Below are 14,902 nucleotides of genomic sequence, written 5' to 3' on the forward strand. Positions count from 1 at the left end.
CCCTGGCCACAGAGAGAGAGGGCAAATGGAGGGGGCAGAGGTTAGACTGGGCCTCCAGAGATCATTAACTGAGAGGATCCACCTTGGGAACCAGTGGGAGGAAAGCTTTCCCAGCAGACAGCAACAGTGGCTGGCAAACTCCCACTTGCCCTTCTCCCGATTATTCATCCAATATTTCAGGAGCACCCCTAAGTGCCAGGTGTACTGAGTGCCACAACACAGCTGCCTGCAAACAGACATGAGCCCTGACAGCAAGAAGACCGCAGTCCAGTTACCGAGATCAGAACGTGTGGTTGGTTGGCTTATTCTCCCTTATCAGAGAGCAGAAGTCTTACAGGGAGCTAGTGTGATGTGGCCACAGGAGCACTGCCATTGAGAGTGCCAGCTGGGATTAGAATCAGGGGTTCTCCTGACCACCGGCCTCAGCTGCCTCAGCAATGTTCCCCATGCTTGTCACTGTCCACCCACCAGTTGTGCCTGGAGCGGACTGTGCTGGCAGACAGAGCACCGGCCCTAGACTCAGATCCCCAGCCCCAGGGCATGGTCATGACATAGGAAGCCAGCAATGTAGACTACTTGCACCTCGGTTTCTCCTTCTGGAAGGTGGGGTAATCGTCCCTTTCCCAAATTACCCCCAAGTTCCTTCCTCCAAAGTCCTCCTTTCTCGACTTCATGACAGGAGATTCATCACACAACCCTTGGACCAGAGTTCTTTCCTGCTTCCCCTAAATCCTGGGCTCCTGTCCAAACCCTAGGGGACATAATCACATTACCAATTCCCCTCAACTTAGTATGGTTACCTTCCATCCCTCTGTGGCCCCTGGTCAGAGACTTTGGAGCCAGACAATTTCCCTTGGCCCAGCACCAGCTTTGCACCTAGCATACCAGGAGCAGTTGTGGAGAGAGCCTGGAATTAGGACAGCCTGGGTGCAATTCTGGGGGTCACTCTGTCTTTGCCTCCCAGAGTCCTCGGTTTCCTCTATATGGTGAGCACATAATGCTTGGTGTAGCTAACATTTAGTGAGCACTTACTATGTTCTAGGCACTGAGAAAGAAACCTTAGAGGTTTTCTCCACAACAACCCTACGGAATAGACTTTTTAACAAAAATCCCCAAGTCGAAGTGAGAAAACCATGGCATAAAGAGCTTAGTTGTCTGTCCAGAGTCACCCTCCTGGTAAGAGGGAGAGCCGGCATTCAGTCCAGGAAGTCCTGCCCCAGAGACTTTGCTGTGAACCATTTGTTGAAAACCAGGCTCCAGCCCACAGGGGGCAACGCCCAAACGCTACAGGGGACATTTCATGCTTGCTTTGTTTGATCCAGTGTTTCCTGGGAGCAGCAGTGTGTTTTGGGTATCAATCCCACATTTTGGCATAAATGCAAGCCTCACTATGCAGGGCTGTTTTTGTGAGCAAGTGTAGGGCACACTATGTCCGTAGATGTAGCAGTCGTTGAAGACGATGCTCACAGAGAATTTTCACAATGTGAGTAAAGCTCATGATAAACTGGTCAAAAGAGAATGTAGAGCTGTCTGCAGACTATGAGTTTAAGTCTTACTAAGCTGTGCTGGCATGGTCAACATTTATTAGAGTCAATATCTTTCCCATTCGTTTGCTATCCAGACACCACAAGCAAGGGTTCTTTGAAGGTTGTAATGGGGCAACCCATGTCTTATGCTTCCTATCACGTGGGACTGAGGGCTGTGCCTGCTGATGATACCCAGGGAATACTTACTGATGTGACGAACGAATGAAGCTGGAAATCAGGATAACATTGCACCAGTTAGATCACTGTCTTCAAGAGACTAGGTTTAGTGTTGGTTGCCACATTTTAAAGGGAAATGAGTATTTCCTGGCTCTGTGAATAGGCCGCAGAAAGGCAGGTGAATGGGTGCAGTCATTCCCCAAGGCAGAAGCTTGAAGTGATTACTCAAGTGATTACTCATAATACCAGGCACTTGCTGTTTCTGGGGTTGATGTATATTCCCAAATATTGGCTTGCTTTTCCCATCTAAGAGAAGGCTTGAAGCCATCATTTATTTATTTATTTTTGGCTGGGGCATTATGCGGCACCCCTTTCTACCTAGAATGAGATCTAGGGTGATTCTGAGAATGTGAGCGCTCCTTACCCAGTACCATGCATGGTGCTGGCATGGGTAAGCTTCCAAAATATGTCCTCAATATTGGCATAGTGGTTTCCAAAGCACAATCACAACTACTGCTCAATTTATCAATACTAAATTACAGACAAGTAAACTAAGGCCCAGGGAGCTGGTTGACTGTCTCAAGGTCACAAAGCAAGTAAGTGTCAAACTTAGAACAATGACCATAAATGTCGAACTCTAGTTTTGCTAATACCCAAGTGTCACTTATTTTGTGTAATAGTTACATTTGTTGACATGATGTCAATGTTTTCATATATTATCTACCTATTTTTATCTACCTATTTTATCTACATATTTTATCTACCTATTTTTAAAGCACCCTATCTTAGAACAGATACCAGCCTCTGGATGGTCTCTCCAAACTTATCTCAGACCACTGTCCTACCAAGCGGCAGCTTCTGGAAGACACCACACTTCTTCCTGCCCCAGAGCATGTGTGCTTGCTGTTGGTTCTACCGGAATGCTCCTCTCTTACCCTTCACACTGCCAGCACCTTGTCATCCTTCGAGTTTCACTTTGAATGTCCTCTCCAACAAGAGGCCATCCTGGATCTCCTTAAGTAGACTCTCCCTGTTAGTCTCTCTCATAGCACTGTATTTGTTTCCTGTTTTAGATGTACTGCTCTCTGTATTCATTCTACATACTTGCTGGGTTGAATATTATCAGTCTTCCCCAAGAATGAAAGGGCAGGACCATGTCCATCCCATCACATGGAACGTCTAGACAGTGTCTTGCACATAGCAGGTCTTCAATGAAAATGTGTCAAATGACATAAGGAACAGAACTGAGCTGACTTCTGCATTGCACAGCAAGCTGGTTTTATGTTTCTTATGAAAAACTTTAATGCTGAACTAAATTTCTTTCTGGGAGTAGTATAGATAGAAGGTTGATGACAGGCAGCATTTGCAAGCAGATTGGCCAGTTTGGGGCTGTTGAGCTAACCCAGGAACAGTAAGAGAGAGGGTGACTTGGGCTTACAGTGGTGGCTCTGGGACTGGAGAGCAGGTGAGCTCAAAGATATTAAGACTGTGACTGCCTAGGAGGGGCTAGAAGAGGAGTGAAGGACAGAACCTGGACAAAGTTGTAACCTGAGCCCACCCATTCTCCTCAGCCCGCCCACCCTGGCTTGAACAGTTCCTTGGCTTCCTGAACACCTATGAGCCTGACTTCCCTAAAGTTTTGTAGACCTGAGGGGCTTAGTGTTCTCAGGAGAGGGTGAGGTTCCAGAGAACAAAGGGCTCAGGTTCCAGGTGGGGAGGAGTCCTGGGACCTGCATCTCACTTTTAGGGAACTGAGGTCCTATTTATCCACATGTCCTGTTTATCCACAAATAAATATCTAGGAATCTCCCAGTCTGTGCTTGACCTGATCATCTTTCTCCTACAGATCCCGTGATCACAAATGTGTTTAATTTCTTCTTCCACTGGATTGAGGAGTGGGCACCTGCCTTCCCTGCCTTTCCCCTCCAAGACCATGATCCTTCCCTCTGCATCCTTCCTGTTCTGTCACCACTCACTCAGGCATCCCACCAACTGGACAACCTGGCCCTCTAGTGCCCTTTCTTTTTTTTTTTTTTTTTTTAACGTTTATTTATTTTTGGGACAGAGAGAGACAGAGCATGAACGGGGGAGGGGCAGAGAGAGAGGGAGACACAGAATCGGAAACAGGCCCCAGGCTCTGAGCCATCAGCCCAGAGCCCGACGCGGGGCTTGAACTCACGGACCGCGAGATCGTGACCTGGCTGAAGTCGGACGCTTAACCGACTGTGCCACCCAGGCGCCCCTCTAGTGCCCTTTCTTACTTAAGCTGCTCCTTAGGAAGACAGAAGAGAACACAAGCAAGCTACTGTCCAAAAAATGGGCTCAGACACATTATACTTCTGGGTCTGTTGTTTTCTTTCTAGACAGGCATCTACTTGGCTGGTTTTTGTTTCTCCGGTGGAACTCTGACTAATACAAATTTTGGTAGCAAGAGTTATTCTAGAGGAACAGAATCTTAATGAGTTTTTTTAATTCGTTCTGGATTTCATGAATGATTTTTCCATTAGGATTCATTGGAAAGACACTGATGACCCTATTGCCAATGGTAAAGAGGACACTGCTAGCCCAGGGCCTGATGTTGCAAAATGCAAAACATCACTATTAGATAATGCTAATCAAATACTTGTAATAGGCAAGGTTTGGTGACCATGTATTTGATGACATATTGCATTTTAGTTACCCTAAGGAGCATAATAAGATTGACTAGTTGTTCCATGCTGTACTGGAAAAGTAGGGAAATAATGATGTGAAGGATTCAAATTCTCAGACCACAAAAGAAATAAATGACTTGAAAGCTTCTATGTCAGCATTGTGCCCTATGTCAGCACCATTGTGCCCTAAAGCCCCAGGCCTTCACCAGGGCTCAGATTTCAGAGAACTAAACCCAGAGCATCATTCTGTCTGTGTCACAATTATAAGCAAATTAAATTCCATATCTTGTAGGTGCCAAATTATAGTGAGAACACTGAGCAATGGGAACCTGAAAATTGGAATGGGGACATATGGGATATCCCCATGAAGCTGGAGACATCAAACCCCTATAATCTACTGAGTCTTCTTTCATTTGGGGAATACATCCATTCCAGTTATGTATTCCAGAAGCAGAGAAATAACCTCAGGATAAGTTAGGGTATACAGCACTAGCTAGGAGGCAATAACTTGCAGGGTTAAAGGAAGGCTCTTCAAGGGGCTGAATATGCTATAAATCAATGTCCAACATATGGTTCTCTTACTCTACAGTCAGGGTTCACCCATCCAGGACTCAAGAGATGGAAATGGGACAGACACCACACATTATTACCCCTAGTGACCCAATTAGCCACATCATTGGTGCTTATTCCTGTAACATGTGCTCTGTTGGCCTAGTGATCTTAGTTCCAAAGGCAGGAGTGCTTCCACCAGGACACACAGGATGATTACGTTGAACTGCATGTGAACATATCTCCTGGCCACTTTGGGCTCCTCATGGGTCTGAATCAAAAGCAATTACTGTACTGGATTGATCCTGATTGCAAAGGGGAAATTAGTAGTTTCCTTACCAATGAAGGTGAGAAGAATTATGCTTGGAATAGAGGAAGTACATGGGGCATCTCTTAGAACTACCATGCCCTGTCGTTAAAGTAAACTGAAAAATGCCACTGCCCAGTTGAGGCAGGACTGGTTATGGCCCAGGTACTTCAAGAAATAAGGTTTGGGTCACCCCACCAGGCCAAAAAACCACAACAGGTATGGTGCTTACTAAGGGTAAAGCAAATATGGAATGGGTAGTGGGAGAAGGTATTTATAAATGCTAGCTTTGGTCATGCCACAGGTTGTAGAAATAAGGAGTATATTGTTTCTAGCATTTTTCTTTATTTGTTGTGAATTTGGTTATATATGTGTGCACCTGTGTGTCAGAGTTTTCTTCCTTGCCTTACATCCTCCAGATAAAATGTAAGATGTAATTATGTTAAATATATATTATAGTCCTGAAGATATAGGATTTCAGGGAGAAGAAAAAATATGCTCCAATGACTTTGTTTTGTGGCTAGGGACAAGGGTCAACATACTTTCAATTATATTAAGGACACTTGGTGGAAAGGTGACTGTATTCTAGTTAATGGGCAGATCAAGTATGGTTTAAAGAGATGTATGAATGCCAAGTGGACTACAGTTGGACTGTGAAGACTAGTTTTGTGGGTCGACTTGGATTGGATGTAGTACCAGTTATTCAATTAAACAAAAGTCTTGGTGTTTCACTAAAAGATTTATAGATATGGTTCAGATTTGTAGTCAATTGAATTTAAGAAAGGGATAGTTCCTTGATTCACAGGGAGGCCCAATCCCCTCATTGAATGGCCTTAAGCGCAGACTTTAAGAAAGTGGAAAATGCAGAAGAGATTCTCCCTTAGAGCTTCTTCAACACCTTGGTTGTGGCCCAGTGAGACCCTTTTCAGATTTCTGGTCTCCTGAACTACAAGATGATCAATTTGTGCTCTTTTAAGGGACTAAGTTTTTGTCATTTGGTAGAATGGTAAGAGAAAAGAGTACAGGGAAAGAACATCAGACAGGAATGGAAAACAACAGGAGAAGCCAGACAGGCTGGAGACAGGCGCAGAATCAAGAGTTACACACACAGTCAGAACTACAGCTGGGTAAGAGAAGGGTAACAGAAAACTAGTAGGAATCCTGGAAAAGGGTGAGACAGAGAAAGGCAGACAGTCTGACGGGCAAGAGGAGGAGATCACAGAGGCTGGCATGAGTGGGGCAAAAAACAGGAGATGAGAGACGGACAGGAAGACAGGATGGCAGGCAGGAGGGCCTCAGGGTTCACACTTGTCTGCACAGGTTTTAGAGGAGCTTCCTGGGATGCAGGTGGATCCCATTCTTGGACCTCAACACAATTCTTGGCCAGGGAACAGGGACCCCGGAAGGATCTGGCGCCAGCTCAAAGCAGAGCAGGGTCAGGGCCACCGCCACCTTCATCTCATTCATGGCAAACTGCTTCCCGATGCAGTTCCTGGGTCAGGGAGGGAAAAGGAAATGAGAAGTGGCCTCAGTCCCCTTGCTGGGAACAGCACATGCAGGGCCTTCCTGCATGGGTCTGGCCCCAATCCCTTTCCTTCCAGGACACCCACACACATCTCGACCCAAGCCTTGCTTCACACTCTGCCCCTGACCTTTGACAAAGCCGACAGTCTTCCAGGACTAACTGCTGCTCCTACCTCTGCTGTCAGCAGGCCTGAAATCCTCTTACAAGAGAGTCAGCTCCTGAGGCACACAGCCAAGTCAAGTGATCACTACAACAGTTAATCCTTAGGTTGTTTGCTCTCTCCATAAGCCATTTCTGGTTTCACATAGGGAAAGCCAGAATAAGGTACCATAGGGAGCAGGCTGGGTCACATGTCAGGCCTTAACCGTCTGGGGGGCTAGAGGGACTCAGATCCTCAGAGAAAGGACAAGGTGGAATTGTGTAAGGAAGTCATAATGAACACAGGGAAATATCATGGTGGGTCAAGGCCTTAACGATACTCAACGTGCTGCACCATCTCCCTCCCAGTTTGGGTCCAGACTCCAGTCTTCCCTTCAACCCTTCAGTCAACCAGCTGCTATAGACTCCATTTCTACTGCAGAAATGTCCCTGCCTGCCATCCCTCAGTCTCCTCACCCTGGCTTCTCTGTCTCCTGCCTCCCCTCCCTCTCTTGAAGCCCTGCCCAGCTCTGACTCTCCCAGGCCCTCCATCACAGCTAGGTCATGTCCACATGCCTCAGCTGGCATCAAAGTCCTCTCTGGCTTGTTCCCTCACTCACCTGTCACCTGTCCAGCTCCATCCCCCAGCTCAGCTCCTGCTGATGTGATTCCTGAGAATACCTTCCTTCCACCTGCCATATGCTCAAGCCTAAGGGCAATGACACCCTCCCCCTCTCTGTTGCCTGTACATCATACCTTGACTCTGAAGTCACTATAGTTATTTTTTTACTAAAGGACTTGTTACATGTACGGGACAATGTGAGGTACATGGAACTTCCTATAGTGTATTCAATTAGTAAATGAGTGAGTGAAAGAATGAATGAATACTGTCTCTTTTGAGTGGTGGCATTTATCTCTTCACTGTGATCTCTTGGATGCAAGATCAATATCTTTCCTCTGCATTACCAACTCCTAGCAGAGGATTTGACACACAGAGACAGGCTTGATAAGTAGTCTTAGAATTGAATGATGTTTATTGCACTGAAAACAAAATCCTGAACGGAATAAAATATGAGTAACCATTAGGTCTGAGCTAGGAATAGAGCTGTCTAGCCCTCTCCTGTCTCTTCTGGCAGCCACATGTCTTCTGCTGATGTCTAGCAGGAGGAATTTAATCCCAGGGTGAAATCAAATCCTAGGCCAGCATCTGCAAGAATAATTGGCTTAAAGCCCATTCTTGAAAGTGGATTCACTATTTGAAGAATTGATAGATTTATGCATTCCAAAAAAAACTTGTTTCTAGTAACTCTTGGAGAGTTTCCTGAAGTTACTATTTAGAGGACAATTTCAGCAGCACTGGAGGATTTCACAGCAGCCACTCTGGAGAACAGTCATCCGGCTCCGCAGCAACTTAAAGTCTGCTTTATGTTTTATACCCCAGGAAACTTTCAAATACCATGTGTCATGTATAAAAGAGTGGCTTTTCTCTCAAAAACAGTTTAGTGTCCTCATTTGCATATATTTGCCCACTGGTGCAATTGGACTCTAAGTATGATATTAAGGTGTGTACAAGGGTGCCTGAGTGGCGCGGTCAGTTGTGTGTCCAACTTTGGCTCAGGTAATGATCTTGTGGCTTGTGAATTTGAGCCCCGCGTTGGTTCTGTGCTGACAGCTCAGAGCCTGGAGCCTGTTTCAGATTCTGTGTCTCCCTCTCTCCCTCTCCTGCTTGTGCTCTATCTCTCTCTCTCAAAATAAATTAACATTAAAAAAAATTTTTTTTAAGTGTGTGGAGCCCAGATCATGTGTACTGATTTGACAACTGGGAAAACTGTCAAGTGTATGCGAACATTACCATTACAAATATTTTGGATAGATGCAAACATAATGGCGACACAGATTAGTGGAATACTTCATGAATCCCTTAAGAGGCTACAGTAACTATTTCTGTATATGACTTAACTATTTGAGACATAAAAGGCAGCTGAGAATGGAAACAATGCAAAGTCATGCAGTGCGGGGACAGAATGGCGAGTTGAGTAGAAAAGACTGGCTTGAAAATATGTACAAAAGAAATCTATCAGGGGCGCCTGGGTGGCGCAGTCGGTTGGGCATCCGACTTCGGCCAGGTCACGATCTCGCGGTCCGTGAGTTCGAGCCCCGCGTCGGGCTCTGGGCTGATGGCTCGGAGCCTGGAGCCTGTTTCCGATTCTGTGTCTCCCTCTCTCTGCCCCTCCCCCGTTCATGCTCTGTCTCTCTCTGTCCCAAAAATAAATAAACGTTGAAAAAAAAAAAATCTATCAGATTCCATCCAGACTCAAAAATTGACAACACTTGAAATTAACATGTGAGAAAATCGATTGTGCAAAGTCATACTCATACACTGAATCAAACGCTAGAATGCATTGAGCTTTGGAACAGCCACCAACACTGAAGTGTGGCTGGAGATTGGGGAAGAGCAATGGGTCTAAGTCTCTCTGTCGTGCTGTGCTTACCAACTTTCTCTTGTACGTAGAGACACACACCTCTTTCCCAGCACACAGACATGCAAGAGCATATCTGTAGACACCCATGTAAACATAAGAAGTTACAAACATTGGATATGTTCCAGGTAAACAGTCCCCCACTCCCATCCTGGTACAAGTAACTCACCTTACTCCTCCTGAGAAGGGCAAGAAAGCATGACTGTGTCGAACAGAACCCAGTGCAAACCGTGAAGGGTCAAACACCTGCAGAGGGAGCACAAGGTTCAGGACAGGTGTGGTCAAGCCCCTCCTTCCTCCAGCCAACCACCAGACAGAACACCCAGAGGTGGGACAGGAGAATGGGTTTGTCTGGAGAGATCATCCCATCCCCTCCTTCCCAGACCATCACACCTTTGGGTTTGGCCACACCTCTAGGTTGTGGAAAGAAAGAGAGAAAGACAGGAAAGATAAAAAGACAGAAAAATAGGAAGGAAGGAAGGAAGGAAGGAAGGAAGGAAGGAAGGAAGGAAGGAAAGAAGGCAGGAAGGAAGATGTAATGCCTCACAACTATTGAAGCATCTAAGTATCTATATTTGGCCTTATGCTTGCTTGTGGGCTAGGAAGATGGTTGCTGGAGGGTATTAAAGGCTGAGCCACCAGTCTCTTATGGAATTTCACAGTCCCCAAGGAATGTACCCAAGAAGGAAGAGGCACACCAGCAGATGTGGGTTAGCTCTCACCTAATTGCCCCAAGATCACCTTCATGTAGTCTGGGTCATAGACTGCAAGGGTAACTTGGCTCCCCCATAGCCAGCGAGGACTGGCACATAGGTTCTCTGCCATGTTCTGAAGATTTTGTAGTTCCTGGACCTTTTGGAACAGGGATAGACAAATCAATAAAACCTTCCTCTTTAGGTTCACTGTTTGGAATGGTGGTAGAGAGTAGAATGGCCACAGGGCAATAGTTCTAGATATCATCAGTGATTAGGAGTTTCAAACTGTTTCTGATGTGCCAGACTCTGATCCAGATTCCAGATTCAGTGAACTTATGTTCTAGTGTGGGAGTGGAGGTGGGGAAGACAATCGGGCTTAGAATCTGAAGTATCCTTCAATTAGTTAAGGAGCCTGCTCTGTGCTCCCAGGTCATGGCCATCATTGGGTTGCCATTCTCTTTAGATTCAGTGTAGGGACTGCCCAGTGGGAGCTCTTACCACAAAGCTATGTTACTTTGTCCTCCAGGATCCCCTCATACCTGCGCAGCAGGGGCTCTGTGTCCTGTTTCTTCCTAGAGATATGCCTCCTTTTTGATCACATGCTCTCCTCCTCTAGGGGACCCCAAGGAGCCAAATGGTGCCATGCCTGGCTATTCCCCTCTCTGGGCCATTCTGAGGGCCACTGGTCTGTCAGCTGCCTGGATAAGTACTCAGGAGCTGCCATCTGTCCCTGAGCAGGTCTGGCCAGGGCCAGGTGAGGCTCTCGTAGAGATGGTACCCATGGTGGCAGTGGCAGGTACCCTGTCATGAACACCCAGCATCCACTGCCCTTCAGGATGCGGCCACTCAGTGCAGGCCATGCTCCACTAAAACTGTGACCACCAAAAAATGTCCCCCAAGGGAGGCACAAGGACAGAAGGTGGACAGAAACTAAAGGGGCAGCACAGACAATGGTCAGGTGTTGTGGGCTCTGCTGGCTAGCAGTCAGCCTGAGACAGGTGGGAGGCCCTGGGGAAATAATGAGCCGTTGGGTCATGTGTTTCCCACAGTGAAGTTCCCCTTTCATGGTTCCTTGTGAATTTCACCCCTAGGTAGTGCAGCAAGTTGGCTTACCCACAACATGCATGTCCTTCATAGTTATGAACATTATTTTCAATTTTTATCAGAGTATAATTGTCTCCTTGCTCTGTGCCAGGCAACATTCAGAGATTAGAAGAACTAACATGAGACTGTAATCATCATCATTATCCCCATTTTACAGATGAAGAGAGGCATAGAGCAGGTATTTGAAATATGTGGCAAAGATAGGATAGAATCAGCCATGTTGGGTGTAGAGATTAGGTAAAAGTATTATCTTTAATAAAAAATTTTTTGAAGATAGGAGCTAAGATTGTGGAGAAGTAGGGGGACACTAGGCTTTTCTTATCCCTCAAACATAGCTGTATTGGGGTCAGATCACTTACAATACCCAGGAAATTAATCTGTAGAGTGGCAGAAGGATCTCCACACTTGGAGGGAAACAGTTTGGCAGGTGCATGGATGTGAGTTGGGAGAGAGAAAAATAGCCATGCTACAGAGGGGGAAGGAACCTCTTCCATAGAGAGACAAAAGGGAAAGAAAGAGAGAGGGGTTGCAATAATGTGGCATCAAATTAGCACAAGAGGAAAACATCTCTGGAGTGAGAAGTACTGAGTCTAGGTTATTTTTTTTTTTTTGATGTTTTGTTTTGTTTTTGCAACTCAAACTCTCATGTTTTGGAAGTGCATGACTTTCTCTGCAAGTGCTCCTGGGAAGGAGGGAGCTGGCCCTGGAGTGCATAGCATGGTGTAGTCATCTCCAGGGTGCACTGGGAGAGAATAGACCTCTTCTTGGAATACTTTGGGAAGAGGGCTTATTGCCTCCCCAAGAACAAAAGACCTGGTAGCTTCCAGCCAAAGGTCTTTCATCAGCAGGGTGGAGAGGCTCTACTCTGGAGGAGGGGAGTGGATCTGCACCACGACAGCTCCTTTAAGACTTGGGCTTTTGAATCCCAGCCTTTGTTCCAAGAAGATGCAGGAGAGCAGAACAAACTGACTTTCCTCACTATTCTATGAGGGCTACTTGAACAGCAGGGGTTGAGATCTCTGGTACAAGGACTAGGGATTGGGGGCACCATTTCCCCCCAACAACAACTCACTGGGACTTCAGAGCAACACAGAGGCCTCTGGTGGAGGTGGGACTTGCTTACACATAACCTTGTCCCTCTGTGCCTGTCAACTGCTTATTTACTGGAGCAAGACTGACCCGATGCAGCCAGCCTCTCCTCCAGACTAGTACAGCCACCATATCCAGGCATCAACAGAGGCTCTTTTATAATTTGTTTCCTCCTTTTTTTTTTCTTTTGGAATCAGACTCATACTTCCTTTTTTTTTTTCATCTCCTTTTCTCTCTTTTTCTTTGGTATCAAGATTTTTTTATTCTTTTATTTTTCCTTCTTTTCTTTTTTTTAACTTTTTCCTTTCTTCTTCTTTGAAATCAGCCTTATAGGGTTTTTTGGGGGGATTGTCTGTTTTATTTCCTTTGTTCCTTTCCCTTTCTCTTTTTTTAACATCAGGCTCCCTACCCCCTTTTTTCCCAGGGTTACTTTAACAAATAAAAACACACCTAGCTAAAGGTCCAAACACTCCACCACTGCAAGCAAGGAGGAGCTCTGCATAGGACTGACCAGTGGGAAAGAGCAGCCAAAACGCAACAGAAGAGTGCACACAACATATACCAGAAACACTTCCTGGAGTGCCAGGCCCTGGACAGTGTATGACCCCTTTTTAATATAGTAGTACTTTCAGGTGCAAGAAACATAATATGCTTTTAAAACCTGCATGGGGCGCCTGGGTGGTGCAGTCGGTTGAGCATCCTACTTCAGCTCAGGTCATGATCTCACAGTTTGTGAGTTCGAGCCCCGCATCAGGCTCTGTGCTGACAGCTCGGAGCCTGGAGCCTACTTCAGATTCTGTGTCTCCCTCTCTCTCTACCGCTCCCCTGCTCATACTCTGTCTCTCTCTCTCAAAAATTAATAAACTTAAAAAAATTTTTAAAAAAACATGCAAAAGACAGAAGCTTAACCAAAATGACAATACAGAGGAATTCTCCCCAGAAGGAAGGTCAAGAATAAATCACAGCCAGGGACTTGCTCAAAGCAGATATAAGCATATACCTGAACAACAGTCATGAGACTACTAGCTGGGCTTGAAAAAAGCATAGAAGACACCAGAGAAACCCTTGATACAGAAATCAAAGCCTAAGAACTAGTCAGGATGAATTAAGAATTGCTAAAGCTGAAATGCAAAATAAACTACATACAGTGACAGTAAGGATTGAAGAAGCAGAGGAGAGAATAGGTGAAATAAAAGATAAAATTATGGAAAATAATGAAGCTAAAAAAATAAGGAAGGGAAATTACTAGATCACAAAGGGAGACTTAGAGAACTAAGTGATTCCTTGAAACAAAACAATATCCATATTATGGGAGTCCCAGAAGAAGAAGAATGAGACAAAGGAGCAGAAGGATTATGTGAACAAATTATAACTGAGAACTTCCCTAATCTGGGGAAGAAAATAGGCATCCAAGTCCAAGATGCACAGAGACCTCCCTTCAAAATCAATAAAAATAGGCCAACACCATGACATACCATAGTGAAACCTGCAAAATACAAAGATAAAGAGAGAATTTTGAAAGCAGCTAGAGACAAAAGGTCCTTAACCTACAAGGGTAGACAAATAAGGTTAGTAGCAGACCTGTCCACTGAAACTTGGCAGGCCAGAAGGGAGTGGCAATGTGCTAAAGAGGAAAAAATATGTAGCCAAGAATCCTTTATCCAGCAAGGCTGTCATACAGAATAAAAGGAGAGATAAAAAAAAAAAAAAAAAAAAAAAAAAAAAAAAAAAAAACCTTCCCTACAAGAAATTTTAAGGGAGATTCTCTGAGTGGGGAAAAAAAAATGAAGACTAAAGCAATAAAGACTACAAAGTACCAGAGAACATCACCAGAAACACCAAATCTACAGATAACACAATGGCACTAAATTCATATCTTTGAATAATCACTCTGAATGTAAATGGACTAAATGTTCCAATCAAAAGACACAGGGTATCAGAATGAATAAAAAACAAGAACCATCTATATGCTGCCTACAGGAGACTCATTTTAGACCTAAGGACACCTGCAGATTGAAAGGGAAGGGATGGAGAACCATCTATTGAGCTAATGGATGTCAAAATAAAGTTGAAGTTACCATATTTATCTCAGACAAACTAGATTTTAAAACAAAGACTGTAACAAAAGATGAAGGATATTATATCATAATTAAGGGGTTCATCCATCAAGAAGATCTAACAATTGTAAACATCTATGCCCTCAACTTGAAGCACCCAAATCTATAAATCAATCAAACACAAACATAAAGAAATTCACTGATAATAATACAATAATAGTAGGAGATTTTAACACCCCATTTACAGCAATGGGTAGATCATCTAAGCAGAAAATCAACAAGGAAACAATGGCTTTGAATAACAGACACACTAGACCAGATGGACTTAACAGATATATTCAGAACATTTCATCCTAAAGCAACAGAATACACATTCTTCTCAAGTACACATCAAACATTCTCCAGAATAGATCACATAGTGGGTCACAAATTAGCCCTCAACAAGTAAAAATGAGAACATGCCATGCATATTTTCAGATCACAATGCTATGAAACTTGAGATCAACCACAAGAAAAAATTTGGAAAGCCCTCAAATACATGGAGGTTAAAGAACATCCTACTAAAGAATGAATGGGGCCTCACCTGGGTGGCTCAGTTGGTTAA

The 14,902-nt window shown here is 44.7% G+C and overlaps 1 pseudogene; it reads right to left on the reverse strand.

Annotated features, from left to right (window-relative positions):
* Positions 1 to 5,765: 5,765 nt before the first annotated feature.
* On the reverse strand, positions 5,766 to 10,178 carry LOC123596794 (annotated as a pseudogene).
* Between the last annotated feature and the right edge of the window lie 4,724 nt (positions 10,179 to 14,902).

This window comes from Leopardus geoffroyi, chromosome C1 (assembly GCF_018350155.1).
Source record: "Leopardus geoffroyi isolate Oge1 chromosome C1, O.geoffroyi_Oge1_pat1.0, whole genome shotgun sequence".
Classification (NCBI taxonomy): Eukaryota; Metazoa; Chordata; class Mammalia; order Carnivora; family Felidae; genus Leopardus; species Leopardus geoffroyi.